This window comes from Callorhinus ursinus, unplaced genomic scaffold (genome assembly GCF_003265705.2).
Source record: "Callorhinus ursinus isolate GAN/ISIS: 27379988/994484 unplaced genomic scaffold, GSC_fseal_2.0 scaffold23, whole genome shotgun sequence".
NCBI classification, from domain to species: domain Eukaryota; kingdom Metazoa; phylum Chordata; class Mammalia; order Carnivora; family Otariidae; genus Callorhinus; species Callorhinus ursinus.
The window spans coordinates 6,206,052-6,226,813 of NW_027397085.1; the positions used below are offsets into that span (position 1 = coordinate 6,206,052).

Here is a 20,762-nt window from a genome sequence, read left to right on the forward strand (position 1 = left end):
TTATTTTTAGAGTTGGATGAAATAAGTATTAAAAGGTTTTTCTGAAACAACCTTGGTCCTCTTGAGGTGAGCACTAATTTCAATTTAGCACGGCCCATACTCAGTAAAGGTAACCCCAAGGCTTAGTGTTACTGGCTTTCTTGGGTTATGTGTTGGAAAGCTAGGGATTAGGCATGCAGAGGACCTGCAAATATTTATTTAGGAAGGTGGAGGTGGGCCAATGGGGAGAAAACACAAAACAAAAACAGTAAAATACAGACATACACACACAAATAAGACAGCATTATTTTCAACAGGTGCTTTCTGGTATTTACGATGCTCTCTGGGACCCAACAGAAAACAACTCTACCTTCTTCCAGTGTCCAGAGGCCTCCAACGGTGAGCCCAGGTTTGGGCAGTATCTGCTTTTACATCTGAAGCAGCAACAGTTCTGGGTGACCACAAAGGAGTGCTATAGCATCTGGGAACTAACAAGAGGCCCATCTGATTCTGAAGGCAGGCTAGGGAGAGTGGGGACCACTCAGCTTCTCTGAGGTTGCCATTCTAGTAAAAACAAGCAGAGGAGCAAAGCAGTGAGGATGGTGAGGTGAAACCAGTACAGACCTGGGTGTTCCCCAGGGGCATCTCTGTCATGGAATGGCCAAGAGATCCTGGGAAAGTTACTGATCATTCACTGGGCCTTGGCTTCATTCTTTCAAAATGAACTGGTTGGTCTGCTGATCTCAGGTCAAGTCTGAGTCAGCCCCTGTTTTGGAGTGTGTGAGGACTCCTACTTTGTGGACATGTGTTTGTAGAGCTCTGAGAAGCAGAGTTGTCTGGGTTATGAAGAAGGAACTTTTCCTGAGGGAAAAGCCCAAAAGTGCATCACAAGTGGGTGAGGCAGCTAACCAAAGTCATGAAGCCTGTCTTCACAATCCCAACAATTTGAGGAAAGGATGGCCCTCAGATCTGAAGCTGGAATTAAGTGGGAAGACTGAGTTGCTCTGATCATTTGTTTGTGGAAAAGTTTGGAATTTTCTCCCAGGAGACATTACATCGAACCCCAACATGTGCCAGGTATTATGTTGGGCAAGGGGGCAACAAGGAAGAACGGACTCTACGCTCTGCTAATAGTGAGTGTCCATGGAACCCCCCCAGTGCCTGACTTAGGAGACTAGTGTCTTTTGGTTAGTCTTTGGAAGCTCCACTTTGGTAGGAGAGGACCAGGCTCCTGGAGGTTAGGAAACTAGCTATGCCCCAAGCTATGCCCTCACAAAGATGGACAGGACACTGAGCAGGAACGCGTTTTTGATGTAGTGTTAATCCCTCCACTGTGGTCAGTGTTGACTCAGAGTTCTCTCCATACCTTCAAAAGCTGACTGTTGTTATGCGGTCTATATTTTCTTTTGCTTCTCCCATCATATTCAGCTAAATCTTTTTTTGAATCCCAGCCTGTCTTAGCTGCATGAGGGGACACTGAGGAAACAGGGTTTACTTGTGCCCAAGCTGAATTTCAAAGGAGGAACAGGGTACTCCAGGGATCAAAATGTGATATTCCAGGAGAAGATGCAACTCTGGAAATGTCTCAGGTTCGGAGACACAGATGGAAATGAAGACTCACTCAGACAGCCATTTCTAGGAGAAATCTCCTTCCAGACAATCTCTCAGTTCACACTATGTTTAATAAGATGCATGATACTCTTATAAGATACCTTCCAGTTCTAAGATTCCACAACCAGTCTATCTACACACCAGCTCTTCAGTGCCTTCCTGACTCATTGACTGGTTCCAAATCCCTGGGACTGGAGCACAGTCTGGGGAAAAGGGAGTGATATTTTCTTCATTCCTTTCCCTTTGTAGATACATGGCAGTTCCAGGAAACCTGATCTTAGAAGATCTGGATTTTCCCTTAATTATTATTTTCAAAACAACTGTTCATTTTACAGAAGACTTTCCCACTAGGCTGCGACCATGGCCGAGACTGTTAATCCTCTCATGATACCTGCTGCCTCTGAGATTTGACTCTTCCCTTTCCATACCTACAGCCAAACCGAGTCCAGGTTCCAACCATCTCATGCCCAGGTTACTAGAGCAGATCCTAATTGTCTCCCAGTCCCAAGTTCAGCCAAGTGCCCACCTAACCACCACCAGATAAATCTTCCCAAAACATCAGTTTCTTCACTGTGTCATTTCAAAAACTCCATTGTTCCACTGAACTATATGAAATTCCAAGCAATGCACTATACTGACTTACAAAGAAAGGGAAGTTTCATATGGTCAACCTAATACTTAGGCCAGTCTTCAAAGAACTTCACTCCTTGTGTTCACCTTTTTATTTGCAGCTTCAGTTCTACTCAATCATCTCTTGTGCAGTCTGTTCAGATTTCTTAGAGTCTTCTTCATATGTCATACTTCCTGCTGTGCATTTGCTTGTGTAGTTCACCCTGCCTAGTAAGTTTTTCCACTTCTTGTCAATATCATCCTCCATTTCCTTTGAGACTCATTTCTAGACTGTCTTCCTTATTATGGTTCCTGTGAGCAATCATGTTTTATGTTGAAGTGTAACTTCATTGACATGAAGGTGAAATGCTGGAAATTGATACTTGTTATACTAGAATCATGTTATTTTTCTGGATAATATTTAAGATATTTACCTTTAATTGTGTTCTGTTAGTATGAGAAGTTAACCTTTTTTCTTTCTAAAATAATAGAGCAATTTTTTTATGTCATGTTAACAAATACCATTTATATGGCATCTTTCATTATAATAACTTGAATTTTTATAGCATTCTCTAACAATACAAGTATCTTCTTTCCTAAATAAACTGTAAAATCTTCAAGAGCTGATTGTGTTCTCTAATTCTTAAAGCAATTCCTAATTTAAAAAATGTTTTGCTCATGATGGGTGCTTAATAAATGCTTTCTGGCTTGAATAAGCCACTAAAACCATTAAATTTTCTAGTTAAACTAAGAAAGACGCTTGCAGTAAAATGTCACAACTATCTGTGGAATGGGAAACGTGTGAATGGCACTAGCTGAGGTGATATGACCACCCCTGACGCAAAGAGGGGCTCACTTGAATCATTTCTTCTCACTGCTGAATGTGGTTTTAGATCGGAAAAACATTTCCTGTTTTCTTCCTCCCCTCTAACTCATTGAATTTCTTATTTGGAAGCTCCCTTACTCATAGTGTATGTTGTAACTCTGGTTTTCCATGTCTAGACGGTGAGTACTCAGGGGATGTTGATGGATGTTTGATGAATGCATATGTGAATGGTCAGCATAGTTCTATTTCAAGTGAGAGCAAAATTCAAGGTTGAGAAGTAGGAGGTATCACCACTAGAGTTTACAAACCTTTTGGCTCAGCAGACTCACAATGCTGTGCGTGGTCCTCACCAAGTGTTCTTTTTGTGTTGCTCAAAAAGAAACGACTGGTTCTTAAGACTTGCAAAAGTTCCAGTTCAGATGCCAAGTTGCTTTTGTCTCCCCTCTTGACCCCCTTTCCCAGTCTCATCACCTGCTTGTCACCCTGATGCCCCACTGCAAGGCTCAGAACACAGACGGGCCAGAAGCTGGCAGGTTTGTTTCCTCGCTCATAAAATTTGACACAAAGGGCTGACAGGAAGGAAAGGGGAATTAGAGGCAGTCTCTACCTTGTGGGCTATTAATACTAAAGTATGTACTTTTTTTTCCTGGCTAGAAATAACTTCAATTAGGTTGGCTTCAGTGTGACTTCTTTAGCATTCAGATATTTCTAATCTGAAATATGAAACGGTATCTCTTTCCACGGCCGAAGGCACTGTCTGTGATTCTGGAGATGGCAAGTATTTGACCAGAGTTTGTAAATGATTTAATGATTAGGAAACACATCCTAAGGAATATTATTTGAGTTTCTACTATTTGGTTTCATGTGGGGGAGAAAGGAATGAGGAGTACCTTTAGAATGGTGTTCAAATATTAAAAAAAAATGTTGACCAGCTGTTCTCAATTTCACCTGAGAAGAATGAAAAATAAAAAAAAAGAATGAATTTAAGAAGCACCGTGGGGACTGTAAAGCAGACTTTTCTGACTCTATAGATCAGCAGTTCTTAAATTGTAGTGTGCACAACCCCCTCCATCCCCGGGAGCTTATTTAAAATGCAAGTTCCTGGCCTCTACACTTAGCAGTTCTGACTTGGTGGATCTGAGTAGAGCCTAAGAATCTGCATTTTAATCTGCTCCTCCCAAAGTTGAATTGAAGCAAGTGGCCCTGAGATGATACTTTGAGAACTGATGAGTTGGATGACTGAATGGAATGAATTTGTAGGGGACTCACCGAGCTTTTCTTTTCTGGAACATCTCGTAACAACATTTTGGTTTTATTTCATTTAAGCAGAGAAGAGATTACCATTTGTTTAGGGAAATGTACGAGGTTGAAAGTGTCCCTCCAAATTCATGTCCTTCCAAATAGGCCAGCACCTTGATCTCAGACTTTGAGCTTCCAGAACCAGAACTGCGAGGAAGAACGTCTGTTGTTTAAGCCCCCCAGTTTATCATATTTTGTTAGAGCAGCCTGGGCAGATTGATACACCTGGTCCTCATAAAAAGAGGAGATGGCCCTGTGACGATGGAGGCAGAGATTGGGGTGATGCAGTGCCAATAACACCCGAAGCTGGAGGAGGCAAGGGAGGATCCTCTCTAGAGCCTTCAGAGAGCAGGGCCCCCTGACACCTTGGTTTTGGCCTTCTAGCCTCTGGAACTGCACAAAAATCAATTTCTATTGTTTGAAGGCAAGCAGTTTTGGTACTTTATTATTGCATCCCTAGGCAATTAATACCGGGGGTTTAGATATAATCCTGCCCGTAGGCAGAGAAGTAGGTGAGTTCTCAATACAGACATTTGTTGTTCTGCAGACTTGTTTGCCCGTATTCTGAAGGATATGAGTATTCAAGTACTTGGAACTGTCATAAACTAGACAGTGGTTTATTAGTGTTTATAACATCCTTGCCCTAAACTGTCCCTTAAAACAGAACATACATGATCCTTGAATATTTGAGACAAAGGAGCTTTTGATTTTTTTATATGATTAAGGAAAAAGAGTAAATGTACTGGTTTTTGATAATAAGTAGAATACCCCAAACTTCCTAAACAGAAAATAAATTCATTTGGAGGTTGTGTTGTTAGTCGGAATAGATTTGAAGTCACTTCCTTCCTCCTCTGCAAGTTAACTTGAAGAATAAATCTGATTTTCCATTGATTTGAAGTGATGGTGAAATTTTCTACAGGGAGTTTATTCACTTGGATGAGACTCCAGTAATTTGAACCTAGCAGAAAAACTCATGCAAGAAAACAAACTTATTTCCTTGTAAGGAAGGTATTGAGAGAATCCCCTCATTTTGGGTAGTTGCTTTGTAATTGTTAAATTATATGAATAGATTTCGCTTCTCAGTGCTGAAGTTTCTTTATGTTTTATGGTTGGCACTTTGGTGAACCTAATATCTGAAAAGCCATTGATTTGCTAGCATTTAACTTGCAATCTACTTTTCAGATAGGTGCTATATTATGGTGTAACATGATAGAGAAGGGGCAAAGAACTTGGATTGTTGCTCGCATATCAGTTCTTTCCGTTAATAAAACACTCAACTGAGTCATTTTCTCTGGCCACTTTTCCATTGTAAAAAACTTAAATCAAAGAACATGACTGCTTTTATTGGCAAAACAGTAGATAAATCAGGGATGTAAAAATGCAAGAAGGATTCCATATAAGCACTATGCAGTCAGCTTGCTGGGTGAAAGGTTTATTCTGTCAATTTTCCTCTTGAGACACTTAGGTTTAAGGAAATGTTTGCACTGCTCTAGAGAAAAAGTTGGCTGTGTGTTTTTCTTTTGTGTTTAGGCCACTCTGGAAGCAATTCCTTTGGGCACAATTATCTAACATATGGTGACTTAGAAAAAGCCCAAAGCAAAGGTCATTTGTATGTTTTAGACAGGAAAGAAGAAAATCCATCATGGAGAGTAAAATGAAGTCAGGAAGGGCTGAGGTACAACTTATGGTCAAAAGAACATGAAAAGTAAAAGTGAGATAGATTTCAAGCAAAAAAATGCCACTCGAGATTTTTGTTCTTACTTTTTCATTTTTTTTTTCATGAGGATTGTGCTATGGAGATTTAAAAAAAAGAAGCCTTGATATCAGAAACGTTTGGTGCTGGACAAGGCAGGGGAAAGATCAAGGCAAGCTTTGACCTGTGTATGTGTGTGACCTGTTTGGTCACCTGGGCCCCAAGCATAGAAGGGCCCCATACTTGGTTTAATACTCTATTGTTGTTCTCCTGAAAGTCTTAATCATTTCTGAACTTTAGGCCCTCAATTTTTATTTTATACTGAGACCTGCAAATTATGTAGCCAGTGCCGCAAAAGATGGTCTATTCCAAACCCCTTGTGTTTTTTTAGATGACAAAATAAGGTCCAGAGAGGATCAATGACTCGCTTGGTGGAGCCAGGAATAGAACCAGCTCCTCTGGGTCAAAACTGCAAAATGAATTCACATCCAAGGTGTCCAAACACAGAGAAATGCTTTTCACTTTCATATTGAAAAGAAACTTCATGTATCATCAGTGAGCCACTTGGGACACAAATAAGGAAGACCTCACACTGATTTTTTTTAAACTCATTTCTAATAAAATACTGCTTCCATATTAATTTTCCTCACTTCAGCACCAGCCCTCAGATGTTCTGACGTCAGGGCCTCCTGGCATATACACTCACTGTTTTCTGACCCAAAGAGCCAGGTTGTCAGTGTGCCAAAGCAGAGGGTCCTGCTAATTTACCACTTACGCTGTGACGAACTGACTGTCTTGCTCCCTGCAACTTCACCCTTGGTGCTGTCCCAGTGAACATGATTAATTTTAACAACTGCATTTTTCTTCTTGCATGGTCAGGAAGATAATTAAGATCAGTCCAGCACCAGCCAAGCAGCAAACAACACTACACATCAGAACTAAGCACATGCTGTAGTGGGCCATTTGTAAGGCTTCCAAAAAGGTACCAAACTCAGAGGAAAGCAGGTCAGGGAGGATTCTCACTGAACTGGAAAACGTCCTCTGTAATTGTGATGGTCTGTATCTTCAGGCTGACGTGGCCATCAGAATTCATACTTCTGGTGGGTCCTAGATGAAGAGAACTTTTTTTTTTAAAGATTTTATTTATTTATTTGAGAGAGAGAGAAGAAGAGAGCACAAGTGGAGGGGGAGGGGCAGAGGGAGAGAGAGAGAGAGAGAGAGAGAGAAGCAGACTCCCCACTAAGCAGGAAGCCTGATTCTAGGCTCAGTGTGGGGCTCGATGTGGGGCTTGATCCCTGGACCCCAGGATCATGACCTGAGCTGAAGGCAGACGCTTAACTGACTGAGCCACCCAGGCGCCCCAATGAAGAGAACTATCTTAAAGAGTTAGTTTTTAACTTTCTTTTAAGATTGGAGCAAAAAAGATACTTTTAACCACCATCCCCCAACCAACTCCCCACAACTTTCTGATAATAAATAACATATATGGAAATGGAAATGTAGTTTTGTGACTCTGCCCAAAGGTTGCCAACTGAAATTCTGTTGGGCCAGAATGGGCAAAGGAATTCTCAAAACAAAGATTTTTTTTTCCCCATGAGAAATATCCTACTTCAAATTCCCTTGATGTAAATCAGAGATAAATAGATAGGCTGGCATCCATCTTCTGATCCCCCGAGAAAAAGATGTCTGAAATAACCAAATCTGATAAAACATTGAAGGAACCTGAGGAGAAGCAGCTATCTTCTGGATGCAGTGTTTATTCCTATTATTGAAGAAGTGGCAAGGATTTTACTGGCAAAGCAGAGCCAAATGTGTAGAAAATATGGCTCAAGTTCTTTTATAGAAGAAACATTCCAGATTTGCTCAAGTGTCTGGTGAGGGTGAGGAAGGGTGAGGCATCAGATATTTTCCATGCGCAGAACAAATATAGAAGAGGGAGGTGTGGACATACAAGAAAACAAACTTAAGAGATTTGTCTTGGCAAGATTTTTACATCATAACATTTTGGAGCTGAAAGAGCTTCTAATCCTCCAGTGACAATTTATAGAAGAGAAAACTGAGGTCTGGGGAGATTACGGGTTACCTGAGGTCACTTGACCATTTAGAAGCAGAAATGGGTCACTGACTCCAAGGGCATGTTGCACAGGGCGCATGCATGTGGGGAGGTTCTGGGAGAAGTGGGTCTCTGGTGAACCTTGAGGCATCGTAGCACTAACTGCTAGTGCCTTGGTGGCCCAACGCGCTCACCTTGGGGCTGTGTTGCCCAGGCGGCTTGGCTTTTGACTGCTAGAGCAGCTGTGGAGAACTCATTCAAATCACCTTTCTCAAATCGCCCCACACCGTGACCACCACCACGGCCGTCTCTGAAGAGTTCTGTTTCTGACAGCTGGAGTTCTTTTTTGACCTCTGAAACCTCAAGCCCCCTAATCTGACCATGTTTGGATGAACAGCTCAGAGGAAAAGGCTGAAGCAATGTAAGCAAGCAACTGTTACAGTTGTGTAATAAGCTGTCACAGAGCAGGTCACTGTGACGTACAAGAATCTGGGAGGACAAATGAATCCCCTCCCACTAACCCAAGAATGGTAGTAATTGTTGTTTCTCCAAGGGCTGTGCTTTTCTTTAGTTGGTTTAGAAGTGAAAGTCATGCTGCTAGTCATAAAACAGTACTACTGTCTCTGGACCTGGCAGGCTGATAGTACATCAACTTTTTTTTTTTTTTTAAGATTTTATTTATTTATTTGACAGACAGATAGCAACAGAGGGAACACAAGCGGGGGAGTGGTAGAGGGAGAAGCAGGCTTCCCGTGGAGAAGGGAGCCCGATGTGGGGCTCGATCCCAGGACCCCGGGATCATGACCTAAGCCAAAGGCAGATGCTTAACGACTGAGCCACCCAGGCACCCCAGGACATCAACTTTTAAAGCAGCACTGAAATAACCTGGAGGAGTTAAACGGTTTACCTTGTACTCATTGTAATAGGATTTTCCAACCTATAAAATTTGCGTTTGGAACTTTTCTTTACAACGCATAAAATGTAGCTAAACCGCCCTGGACGGTTACCATTTGCATGACTGTAATAGCAACTTATCCCAATCATGTGCATTCCCAGTTAATACAGGTTACATTCGAAGTTGAATTCTCTCCCCCACGAGAACACGAAGCTGCCAAATCCATGCTTCTCAGTTTTCCATTCCTGTTATTTGGGTTCACATCTAAAAGTAAACTTTTAGGGGCGCCTGGGTGGCTCAGTCGGTTGAGTGGCCTGACACTTGGTTTCGGCTCAGGTCATGATCTCACTGTCAGGAGATGGAGCTCTGTGCTCAGCGCTCAGCCAGCGGGGGGGGGGGGGGGGGGGGGGGGGGGGGTCGGTCCTGTGAGATTCTCTTCCTCCCTCTGCCCCTCCGCCCCACTTGTGCACATGCATTCTCTCTCTCTCTCTCTCTCCCCCCAAAATAAATAAATCTTAAAAAAATAAAAGTAAAGTACCTTTAAAAATTAGTAAATCACCTACATTCAAAGCAACACTTCAAACTCTGCTTTTTAGAAAGGAGGAAATTAGGCTAAAACAACATTTTTTCTCTCTTACATTTACACGGCCCCGCTCCCTGCATGCAGGCCTCTCCTGTGCCTTTGATTTAGCAGTTCAGTGTGACGCTTTCATTTTTTTCCAATTTTCTTTCTTAATTCTGACATCCTGTTTGGCTTCCAACCATCTTATTTATTGCTGATTTTTAGCCTGTTTTTCTCATTCAAGCCTAGTGTACTGATGCCCCAAATCCTTTCAAATCCACAGCTATAAAAATGCCTCAATTCTTCCTTCTCCGAATCCAAATGCTCACTAATTTCAGTGGATTTAAGCCCAGGATAAGGTGAGCACAGCATTGTATCTTTAATTAGGCACTTTTCAAATCTCCTGTGGTATGTACAGTTTGGATTACTAAATTATGCCAAAAGCATTTCATGTGAGGGGGGTGTGTGTGAAGATTAATAAGTCGTGGTTTCTAAATCGCCTTAAAAGTCTAGAATGCAAGGTGTTTTGCAAATATATATGGTTATGCTTCTATTAACAGACATTGCCTTAGTCCACAGAATAAATTCTGTTTTGAGAAAATGTCTTGTACGGCTAAACCTGGATAGGATGAACAGGATGCAGGAACTCTACACTTTGACAGCACGGCCTGCTGCAATCCATCCATCCATCTGCCCATTCGTAAACACTCATGAGATATTTATCACGTGTCAGGAACTCTGCTAGGCCTTACAGACTAAAAAAAATCACCTTCAAGTTGCTCGGTTATCAGTATGTGGATATGAACAGTACACAAACAACTATAATATATAGGAAGCCATTTAAGGAGGAAGCAAAGTACGAGGAGGGTTTAGAAGGAAAGGTCAGAGCTAAATGGAGGATTCAGTAAAGCACCGCAAAGCACCTCCATCCAAATTTCTATTTGGATGAAGCTTGACCGGGAAGTGTAGGATTTTGTTTAATACATTTTTAAATTTTAGACCAAGTTTAAATACACAGAAATTTATAAAAATAGCAGAGTGCTCTCGCATATCTCTCACTTGGTTTTCCCCATTCTCAACATCTTACATTTCCACAGTATGGTTGTAAAACCAAGAAACCAACATTGATACATGACTCATACCTGCACTCCACGGTCTTCGGGATGTCACCAATTTTTCCGTTAATGTCCTCTTTCTGGTTCAGGATCCAATGAGGGAGCTACATTGCCTTTAGTTGTCGTGGTTTGTCAGTCTTCTCTGGTCTAAGACTGTTTCTCAGTCTTTGCTTATTTCCACGAGCCTGAGGGCCTGGAAGCCTCATATCCCGTCCCCCAGTCTGGATTTGACTGATGTTTTTCTCATGGTTAGAATAGAGTTCTGAGTTCTGGGGAAGAACATCACACTGGAGTTCCTTTTTACCCCTCCATCCCAGGGGTTACCTTATGTCTGCATGATGTCATGGGTTGCGTTAGCCAAGCAGGAGAATTTTAATGAGGGAAATGGCTCCATCAGTGAAAGTGGCCTAAGTGGGCAAGGTTGGGTGTGCACAGTGTGTTTGTGGACTAGTGAGAAGCCCAGATGGCTGAGAGGTAGAATACTCACAAGGGAGAAGGAGGAGATAAGCCACACAGTGGTAAGGGCCTTTTACATTTTAAAAGCTTTTGTAGAAACTAACTTTTTCAAAGCTTAGCACCTGACTATAAAGTGGTTGAGTGGGTATTGTAGCTCCCATTAAAAGTGAGAAAACTGAGGCCCAGGGAATTAAGAGGGTGGCCGAAGGTTGTACAAACAGTAGCAGAGCCAGGACTTGGATGCCGTTCTCCGGATTCCCACCCCCAAGGTTCTGTGCTCTCCGCCTTGGTCACTGTCTCTTGGAGAGGCCCATGGGACAGTTGTTGGGAGTGATGGAGCCGTGCGTATGAGTCTGATGAGTCTATTATGGTTGGACCTCCCATGCTCTAGTCCCAATTTTCCATCTAAACTCTGTGCTTAAAAAAACTAGGCAAAGCAAAGTCAACTCTTACTTCTGAAGAGGTTAAAGCTCTTCCAAGAAAGTCTGGGAAAGTTTTCTTCTGTGCTGCCCCTTCACCTAGTGCTTGTCCTGGGACATGTCCCTAAAGGGAATGTACCACCACAGTTCTAAGGGTGGAGGGTTTACCGTGTAGTTCCTACCAGCAAATGTTTATTGATGCATTCCCTGGGTGATGAAGGAAATACGAGGGGAGCTAACTATTCGTCTTGGTTGACCCAAGTACAGATGGAGAAGGGAATGTGAAAGATCAGAGCAGTTTCTCTTTTCTTCATCTTCAGTGAGCTCTGGGACTGGCCCTTTACTATGTTAGAGAGGGAGCCACAGTCGGCTAATCAGGAAGTTCCCTTATCCCACCTTTTTAGATTTAACGTTTTCTTGTTTATTTCATAAACACATATTATGTGCCCACCATGAGTCTGGGTCTGCTAGGCAACGAGAATGTAAGATAATATCGATAGGGTTTCTTGCTTTTAAGAAGCTCATTAGCAGGGAAGACAGTAAGAAAAAAATTAAGAGGAGAGAGTAACTCCCTGCACTGCATAGAAGAGGTGATGCTGGAGCTGAGTCATGTAGGACGATGAAGAGTTTTCGTGGTGGAAAATAGCATATACACAGCGTGGAAGAGAGAAGCCGCCCTGCACATCTGGGGATGTGCGAATCATTTGGTATTGCTGGAGCATAACAGAGTGTGTTGGGAACAGAGGATGTTGGGAACAGCAGGAGGTGGAGCAGGAGAGCGCGACTCTCTGTCCTGCTCCAGGTCTCCAGCCAGAGCCATCCTCTGGGGGTGGGGGGCAGAGACCTCCAAGAAGGGGGTCCTCTAGCCTTCTGCCTTCTACAATTCCTTTAGGCAGGCAGGCCATTGGCTCTTAAGGGTTTTGCCTGACTTCCCATTCTTGCAACTTGATCTTGGAAGTACATAGCCATAATGCCTAATCCCTTAAAATGTGTTGAAAGCATAACAGCATTTGGTCTGTGATCGGCACCAGATTCTCTTGAAACTAATTTTTATGCAGCTCAAGACTGAGTGGAAACATCCCACTGTACTTAATGCAGTGTTCCTGTAAGACTGCAATTTTTTTTGGAGGAAAAGAAGATTATCTGTTGATCTTTGATACTCACTTGTTCACAGAGCTCTGTCAATATACTGTGTCACATGGCTCCCTTATAGTTTCCAAAGCCATTAAATACTAAAGAAAACAGGATTTTTCCAGCTCTGATCTCATTATGTGTACAAATTCCAAGAGCAGCCTCCCAGAAAATAAAAGTTTTTATACAACAGAGTGGATGTGTTCATGAAAGATATATTGTTTATTTTCTTGGCACAGAGCTAACTCTAAAATAAGATTACTTAATTGAAGAAAACATTTCCTGACATGCTGAGAAGCAACATTTGAACCAAATCTCCTCTCTCTTAGATTAAGTCTAGGGTGGATGTGTTCTAGGCTATTTAATCCATGTGAATCTCAAACAAAATCATTTTAACTACTGAGGCATTTAGTTGGTAAGGCAAAATGTAACTTGATGCTATAGGCAACAGCTTGTAATCAATTATGATTTTTAGTTGGGAAAGATCCTGGGGTTTGTTATTACAGTAGTAGTTTATTTATTTATTTATTGGCACAAAGAATCTTAAATCTGGACGTATTCAATTCATTTTTTCATTGCACTTGGCTGCTCCTGGCTTTGGTTTGTAGGATAACTCAGCTCATTTTTAGTGGTTCCTTTATTCTATTTTTAGGACTTGGGGATCAGCAGCACAGTATATAATATTATCTGTTACTATATATTGTATATTTTTATTATACATAGTATATATAGTATATTATATAATTTATGTGCATATATAATATATATGTTAATATTATTTATTATATATAGTAATATTTACATAATTAAAACTAGTCTATGTGTGTGTGGTAGAAGAAGTTAGTTGTTCATCAGAATACCTTCTCTCTTTCTGGGCGCATGCCCACTTCAGTAGAACAGATTTCCCGGTCTTCCCTGGAGTTGGGTAAGGCCATGTGATGAGGTTCTCATTTACGGAATGTGAACGCAAGTGATGTGTGCCACCTCCTGGGCCAGATCTTACAGGCGGACTGGGCCTCCTCCCTACCCTCTTGCCCCTTTCTATTTGGCTATGGAGACAGCTCTGACCGGGTGGGTGAAGACCCTGCTGTGGGATGGTACTGCCCACCTGGGCTGCCCCCTTCCACCAGTTACACATGAGGGAAATAAAACCTCCTGTTCTTTTTTTTTTTTAAGATTTTATTTATTTTTGACAGAGAGAGAGCACAAGCAGGGGGAACAGCAGAGGGGGAGGGAGAAGCAGACTCCCCGCTGAGCAGGGAGCCCGATGCGGGGCTCGATCCCAGGACCCCGGAATCATGACCTGAGCCAAAGGCAGATGCTTAACCGTCTGAGCCACCCAGGCGCCCCCAAAACCTTTTATTCTTGAAGCCACCATATCAGTCAGGGTTCAGTCAGAGAAGCGAAAGCACAAGAAGATACATGTGTGGTGAGGGATTCGTTACAGGGATTTGATCTTAAGCAATCATGGGAGCTGGTTAAGCCGCTTCTGTAAGGCCGTCTTTGTGACCAGTGCTGGAAATCCAGATCCAGAGAGTGGACAGGCGGGAAGGCTGGGGGCGTGCCAAGCAGGGCAGGGCAGGAGAAGGCGGGGCCCATGGCAAGAGCCAGTTGTGGCTGCTTCTGGCCTGGGTGCTAGGAGTGTCTGTGGGGGAAGCTGATGTTCTTCACGGACCTAACGCACATCTGGCCCAGGAGTCAGAGACACTGAGAGGAGGAGCCAGGAGCAGGCCTGCCTGCCGCAAACACCAGCAGGACGAACCAGGACATCAGCAGCAATGGCAGCTGCTTCCGGCCTCCAGATCGCGCACGAGGATCTCTCTTGTGACACATTCTAACTGCAGGGGTGAAATTCTGGGCAAAAGAATCAAGTCTAGTCACGTTGCCACATTACAAAGCCACCTCAGTCAACCCTTCGTCAGCTTATAGTACACACCGCTCCTTAAGCCACATTTTATATCCAGAGGAAAACCACAACGAAGTTGTGCTTCAGCCTGGCATGATGCAACCACGCACATAATCCTTCCCTCGGAAGAGGATGCCAAGTCCCTCTTTTGTTGTTGGGTGAGGTTAATTTTTCTTCTGGCTGGTTCACAATCCCTGTAACTTAAATATTCCTATATAGTTAATTATATTTTATTTTTATATTATAGTTAATTAGCATATAACACATTTTAAGTCAGGTGATATGGGGATGAGAAAGGGCAAGAGAACAAAATGTTTGGTTAGTGTATATATATATATATATATGCAGGGGCACCTGGGTGGCTCAGTCGGTTAAATGTCTGCCTTCGGCTCAGGTCCTGATCTCAGGGTCCTGGGATCCAGCCCCGTGTCGGGCTCCCTGCTCATGGGGAGTCTGCTTCTCCCTCTGCCCCTCCCCCTGCTCCTCTCTCTCTCTCTCTCTCTGAAATAAATAAATAACATTTAAAAAATATATATATGCAAGCATATAAATATCTAAATGAGGGAGAAACACTCAAACTATTACAGTCCTCATTTATGCAATGGGCACATGGTCATTGCTGATATAGCATTTCTTCTTCCACTACCCATTCCCTTTACCTTAAGCAAGCACTTCAGCTGGTCATGGTTGCTTGGCTGGCAGAAGAAACTCAAACTTTTTTCCTTAAAGTTCAGGGTCATTAGCAGTCCTGCCTGAATTGGGTTGCATTTTTCTATGGACTTTAATCCTAGGACACAGGAATAGTAAGAGGTACCCCCAGAGGATTTCCTACATTCCTATGGTATAGTTATCCCAATTTCCCCATGGTTATCAGGGTCAGTCCCTTAAGCCAGTACAATAATCCTGTTCTTTGCTTGTTGACTCACTGGTATATGAAGCATAAAGTGTTCAGGTGACAGTCTCAACTTCTAGGTCAGTGGCATCTTTGTTGTGTCCCTTGGTGGAAACATTTGCCACCAATAGTTCCTTTTGAAACTAAAACTCCTAAACCAGTAGTCCAACTGCAGGGATACTAATAAAAAAATGTTGCCAGTGAATCGCTAGGGTTAATAGTGATAAAAGCTACCTCCATTTGCACCCCTTGATTCCCAGACCCATGAATCCTGACTATGGGAGAAAAATCAACATATATTGGACATCAATTTAGAGCATATATTTTATCCTGGAGGTTGTTGCCCCAGCCTTGCAAAGCATTGGTACATATCCACCACCATAACTGAGTCTTCAAAAGGCTGTACAATGGGATATTACTCAGCCATAAAAAACAATGAAATCTCGCCATTTGCAACAACATGGATAGACTTAGAAAGTATTATGCTAAGTGAAATAAGTCAGTCAGAGAAAGACAAATACAATATGATCTCACTCATATGTGAATTTAAGAGCAAAACAAATAAACTAAAAAAGAGACAAACCAAAAAACGAACTCTTAAGTATAGAGAACACACTGGCGGTTGCCAGAGGGGAGGTGGGTGTGGAGATGAATGACATAGGTGATTGGGATAAAGAGTACACTTCTGATGATGAGCACTGAATAGTGCACAGAATTGTTGAATCATTATATTGTACACCTGAAACTAATATAATACTGTATATTAATTATACTGGGTTAAAGACATAAATTAAAAAAGGCTATTCCACTATTCCATTAAGCCAGCTGCTTTAAGATGATGGGGAGCTTGATGAGACTAGTGAATTTCATGAGCATGGGTCCCTTGCTGCAATCTCATTTGTTATGAAATGAATTCCTTGGTCAGAAAGAAGGCTGTTTAGAATGCTATGACAGTGGATAAATTATTATGTAAGTCCATGGATAATAGTTTAGACAGAAACATCACAGGCAAGAAGAGTGAGCATCCATTCTAGTAAGAACAAAGTGTTGCCCCTTGCATTATAGAAATAGCCTAATGTAAATAACTTGCCATCAAGTAGCTGGCTGATTCCCCTGGGTAATTTGTGGCATATTAGGAACTAAAGGGCCATCAGAAGTTTGGGCAATCAACAGCCTTGGTAGGTGGACATCCATGTTGCTGAGCCCACGCATAACCTTTATCCTTTCATTCCTACTGTGGCCATTTTGTTCATGAGCCCATTGGGCAATGCCAAGAGTGGGTAGGGAACGATGCTGATTGATGGCTGCAGAACAGGTCATCCTCTCCACCTGAGGTCAACTTTCTGTGAGCATTCACATAAGATACAAATATCTCACACTCTCTACCCATTCAGAGAAGTCTATCCACATACTTCTCGGTTATCCTTGTCACCAATTTTCCAGTCACGTTCCTTCCAAGTCCCTCATCACCCAGCCAAACCATTGGCCATAGCCCGTGAATCACTGTAGATCATACCTGTGGCCATTCTCCTTCCAGCTGTAGCAGGTGGTGTAAACTGAATTGCTGACCTAGGAGACCTAGCTTTAACTATTTCCAAAGGATTCTACTACACTTCTGGGAAACTTTTAGCAAAAAATAGTTTCCAACGTACCTTGGGTTCATAAACACTAATCCTTGAATTCCATAGCACTTACAGATGCACTATAATACAGAGTCTTATACAGGGTAGGCAGGCACTCCATCAATATTTGTGCAGTGAATGGCTAGCCCTGGCACTTGACCTGTGCAACTGCTGAGCCTGTTAGAAAGTAGCCAAATGCAGAACAAGTTTATGCATCTGCTCAGCAGCTGAGAGTGCATAACACATGAATACTTACAGCCAGCAAATCTGTATTAATCTACTACTGTGTACCTAGGTACTATTCCACAATAAATCTTTTTATACCAATTGTTGAGCTAGGTTAATTTTAAGGACACATGTTATCAATTATATACTCTTACATTTATTTCTTCTCCAGGTTTAGCACATGTGTGTATCTAGGCTTTGAGTCATAATTACTGTCTCAGAAGTGCTCAAAGGGGAAAAGGGAATTTATCGTTTCCCATTAATTATACATCTAGATGGCTGAAGCTCTTAAGCTGTGGGAGGTTAAGGTCCCTATCTCATGCTGGTCTTGTTCAACACTCTTGAACTTTCCTTGGTGTTTGGCACATGACAGAGCTTTATAAATAATGACTGAGAGAATGAATGAGTTGTTTACCAAGACCCTGTCAGATGCTAGTAACTTCCTGAGATGCCTCAAGGAGCCGAACTGTGGGAGCAGAGGGAGCACAGCATAGCAAACCAGGCCTGGGCCAGGGCAGATGCGCTCCAGCCTTAGCTTTGCCCCTGCCTGGCTACAGCAAGGCACATATCCTCTCTGGGTCTTGATTTCTGGTGTGAGGATGTTCGAGAGTCAAAGAGCAGCCACGAGAGGCCTTTCATGCTCAAAGGTATTTGGTTTGGACTGCACAGTATACTAAAGAAACTGTATTTGGATACCTTTTGGGACATACACTCTGGTGTGCTAATTACCCCCTCCCCCTTCCTATGACCTCTGTGCATTTTTACTCCAGGTTTCGCCCCTGTAAGCCATTTGGGTTTGTAACTTCTGAACATGATAGGCTCTAGTTCTGACATTCTCTGAGCCCATGCCACTGGAATATACATGCCATAAAGCTGTGAGTTTGAGCCTGTTTCGATCGCCACTGAATGTCCAGTCCTAGAACAGTGCCTGGAATATAATCGCTGCTTTGTAAGTGTTTGCTGAATGAATGAATACCTGCATGAAAATGAAGCCAACTTATGGAGGAAGGGAGGTAGGGGATCACTGTCTCCCTCCAATTTGGATACAAGTTGGTTTAAATATCAGCTGCCACCGTTCAGGAGCTGTTCTCGGCAAAACTGGCCACTCTGTACAGCCTGTGTTGCTGGGGGCATTGTTAGGAGTCTGGTTCTAGATGTTTCCACCTGAGCTTCTGGCCTATTTCCTGACCCAGTCAGGGCTGTCTTATTATTGGATCAAGTTGAAGAACCTCCTGGGATCTTCCTACTGTGTGTTTTAAAAAATTTCTTTCTGAGGGGAGCCTGGGTGGCTCAGTTGGTTAAGCGTCTGCCTTCAGCTCAGGTCATGATCTCTGGGTCCTGGGATCAAGCCCCACATTGGGCTCCCTGCTCAGCGGGAAGCCTGCTTCTCCCTCTCCTCTGTCTGTCCCCTTGCTCATGCTCTCTTTCTCTGTATCTCTCTGTCTCAAATGAATACATAAATAAAATTTTAAAAAATTCCTTTCTGAGAGTACAACCCGACAGCACCGCAGTTAACACTTAATAAAACTTTTTTTTTCTGGTAGCTGTTAAACTTTAACATCAGATTATACTACACATCAGCAGAATATTCCACACAGGCCTTCCTTGCTAGGCAGGAGTGAGTCCCCCTAACACATCAGCTTTGGGGAGAGTACAAACCTAGCTCACTTTCATAGTCAACTGGGGAGAAACTCTGCTAGAACAACACTTCTGGTACTTCAGAAACAGCCCTGGCAGTTAGAAACATTGAACTACCTCTCAGACAGGGGCGCCTGGGTGACTCAGTTGGTTGAGCATCGGACTCTTGGTTTCAGCTCAGGTCATGATTTTGCAGTAGCGGGATCAAGCCCCACATCGGGCTCTGCGCTCAGTGGAGAGCCTGCTTCAGATTCTCTTTCTCCCTTTCCATCCTGCTCTGGTGCTCGCTCTCTCTCAAATAAATAAATAAAATCCTTAAAAAAATCCTCTCAGACAGGTAGACAAGATGAGGTAAAAGATATGAGATGTAAAGAAGTAGTTTTAAATTAGAAACGAATGCAGAGTTACTCATAGGTATATATGCCATTTTCTTACATTTCCTAACTCCAGTAATTTATAATACAAATCTTCAATTTGTGAATTAAAAATGTGAACAACGTGACATATTTTGCCTGACAAATCCAAACTAATACTCCTCTAGATTCAAGAAGGAAAACAAACAAACAAACCCAAAACTGTGTTCAATTCCCACAGACAGAGGACAGGACAAAGAATTCTTCTGGTCTCTTAGAATTTAAAACAGCAACACTGGGGCGCCTGGGTGGCTCCGTCGTTAAGCGTCTGCCTTTGGCTCAGGTCATGATCCCAGGGTCCTGGGATCGAGCCCCGCATCAGGCTCCCTGCTCGGCGGGAAGCCTCCTCCCACTCCCCCTGCTTGTGCTCTCTTTCTCACTGGGTCTCTCTCTGTCAAATAAATAAATAAAATCTAAAAAAAAATTTTAAAACAAACAAACAAAAAAACAAAAAACAAAACAAAAAAACAGCAAAATTGACCACAGCCTGGAAGCTGAAGGTCTCAGTGTGAGCTCCAGACCCCACTATCACAGTCACATTTCATTTCTTATGTAGGCAGGAAGGCGGCTTCTATGCTGTGCTGACAGAGCCGGTGATGAGCAGAGTACTTGCTGGGCGCTGCCAGCCAGACATTTCTCCACAAGGACAGAAAGGAAACCCTCTGTTCCCCGGCTCTAGTAGATTTTCACCAGAAATGTCCAGGCCAGCATTTCCACTTTTGATTTCACTTGCCATTTGTAGGCAAATGAATCTGGATGTTTTCACTCTGCCCTGCCTGCCCATCAGGGAACAAAGTCCAAGACCACTTGGGAAGATAAACATGCAGAAGAATCTGGGCCCTCAGTGTCATAGGTTTGCCTTTGTGAATTAGACCCTAAGGTGGCACAGCATTGTGCCAGGTCCTCCCAAAGGATGGATTTTGACCAGAAACTGCAGAATAACAAGTCATGTTTATTTATACATTGCAGACCTATACGTCATATGTTATTATTGCCATCAAATGACCTGATTAGAAAATAAAGATGTGAAAATTTGTTTTAACAGCGAGGGAGAATAGTTCAGTAGACTTCAAATTTAAAGCAAAAGTGATCATCTAAAATTATTCCAACCCTGTAGTATCACAGGGTGGCTCTGAGAAGGACAATGAGAGTAATCAGAGACTAGTTCATAGAAATGATCCTGCAAAACTGTACCAGGTTAAACAGATGTAGACTAACACATGGGCAGCTGAGGGACAATGACTTTATCTTTTTATTTAGTGCGTGTGGAAAATAATGGTCTCTGTTATTTTAATCATCCTCAACATCTCCAAAACCAGCAAAGGCCATCCAACCCTAATCATGTTGTAAGTATCCCCAATATCAGAATGAATTTATAGGCCAAAGGAGACATTGGTGATGGAGAAGCCCATGTGAAA

General features: G+C 42.6%; 1 long non-coding RNA gene across 1 annotated transcript; it reads right to left on the reverse strand.

Annotated features, from left to right (window-relative positions):
• Nucleotides 1–291: 291 nt before the first annotated feature.
• Nucleotides 292–8,459, reverse strand: LOC141374917 (uncharacterized). Its single transcript, XR_012382119.1, has 3 exons — nucleotides 8,265–8,459; nucleotides 3,916–3,973; nucleotides 292–543 (listed from the first exon to the last, which is right to left on the reverse strand). It is a non-coding gene; the product is annotated as an uncharacterized lncRNA (long non-coding RNA).
• Between the last annotated feature and the right edge of the window lie 12,303 nt (nucleotides 8,460–20,762).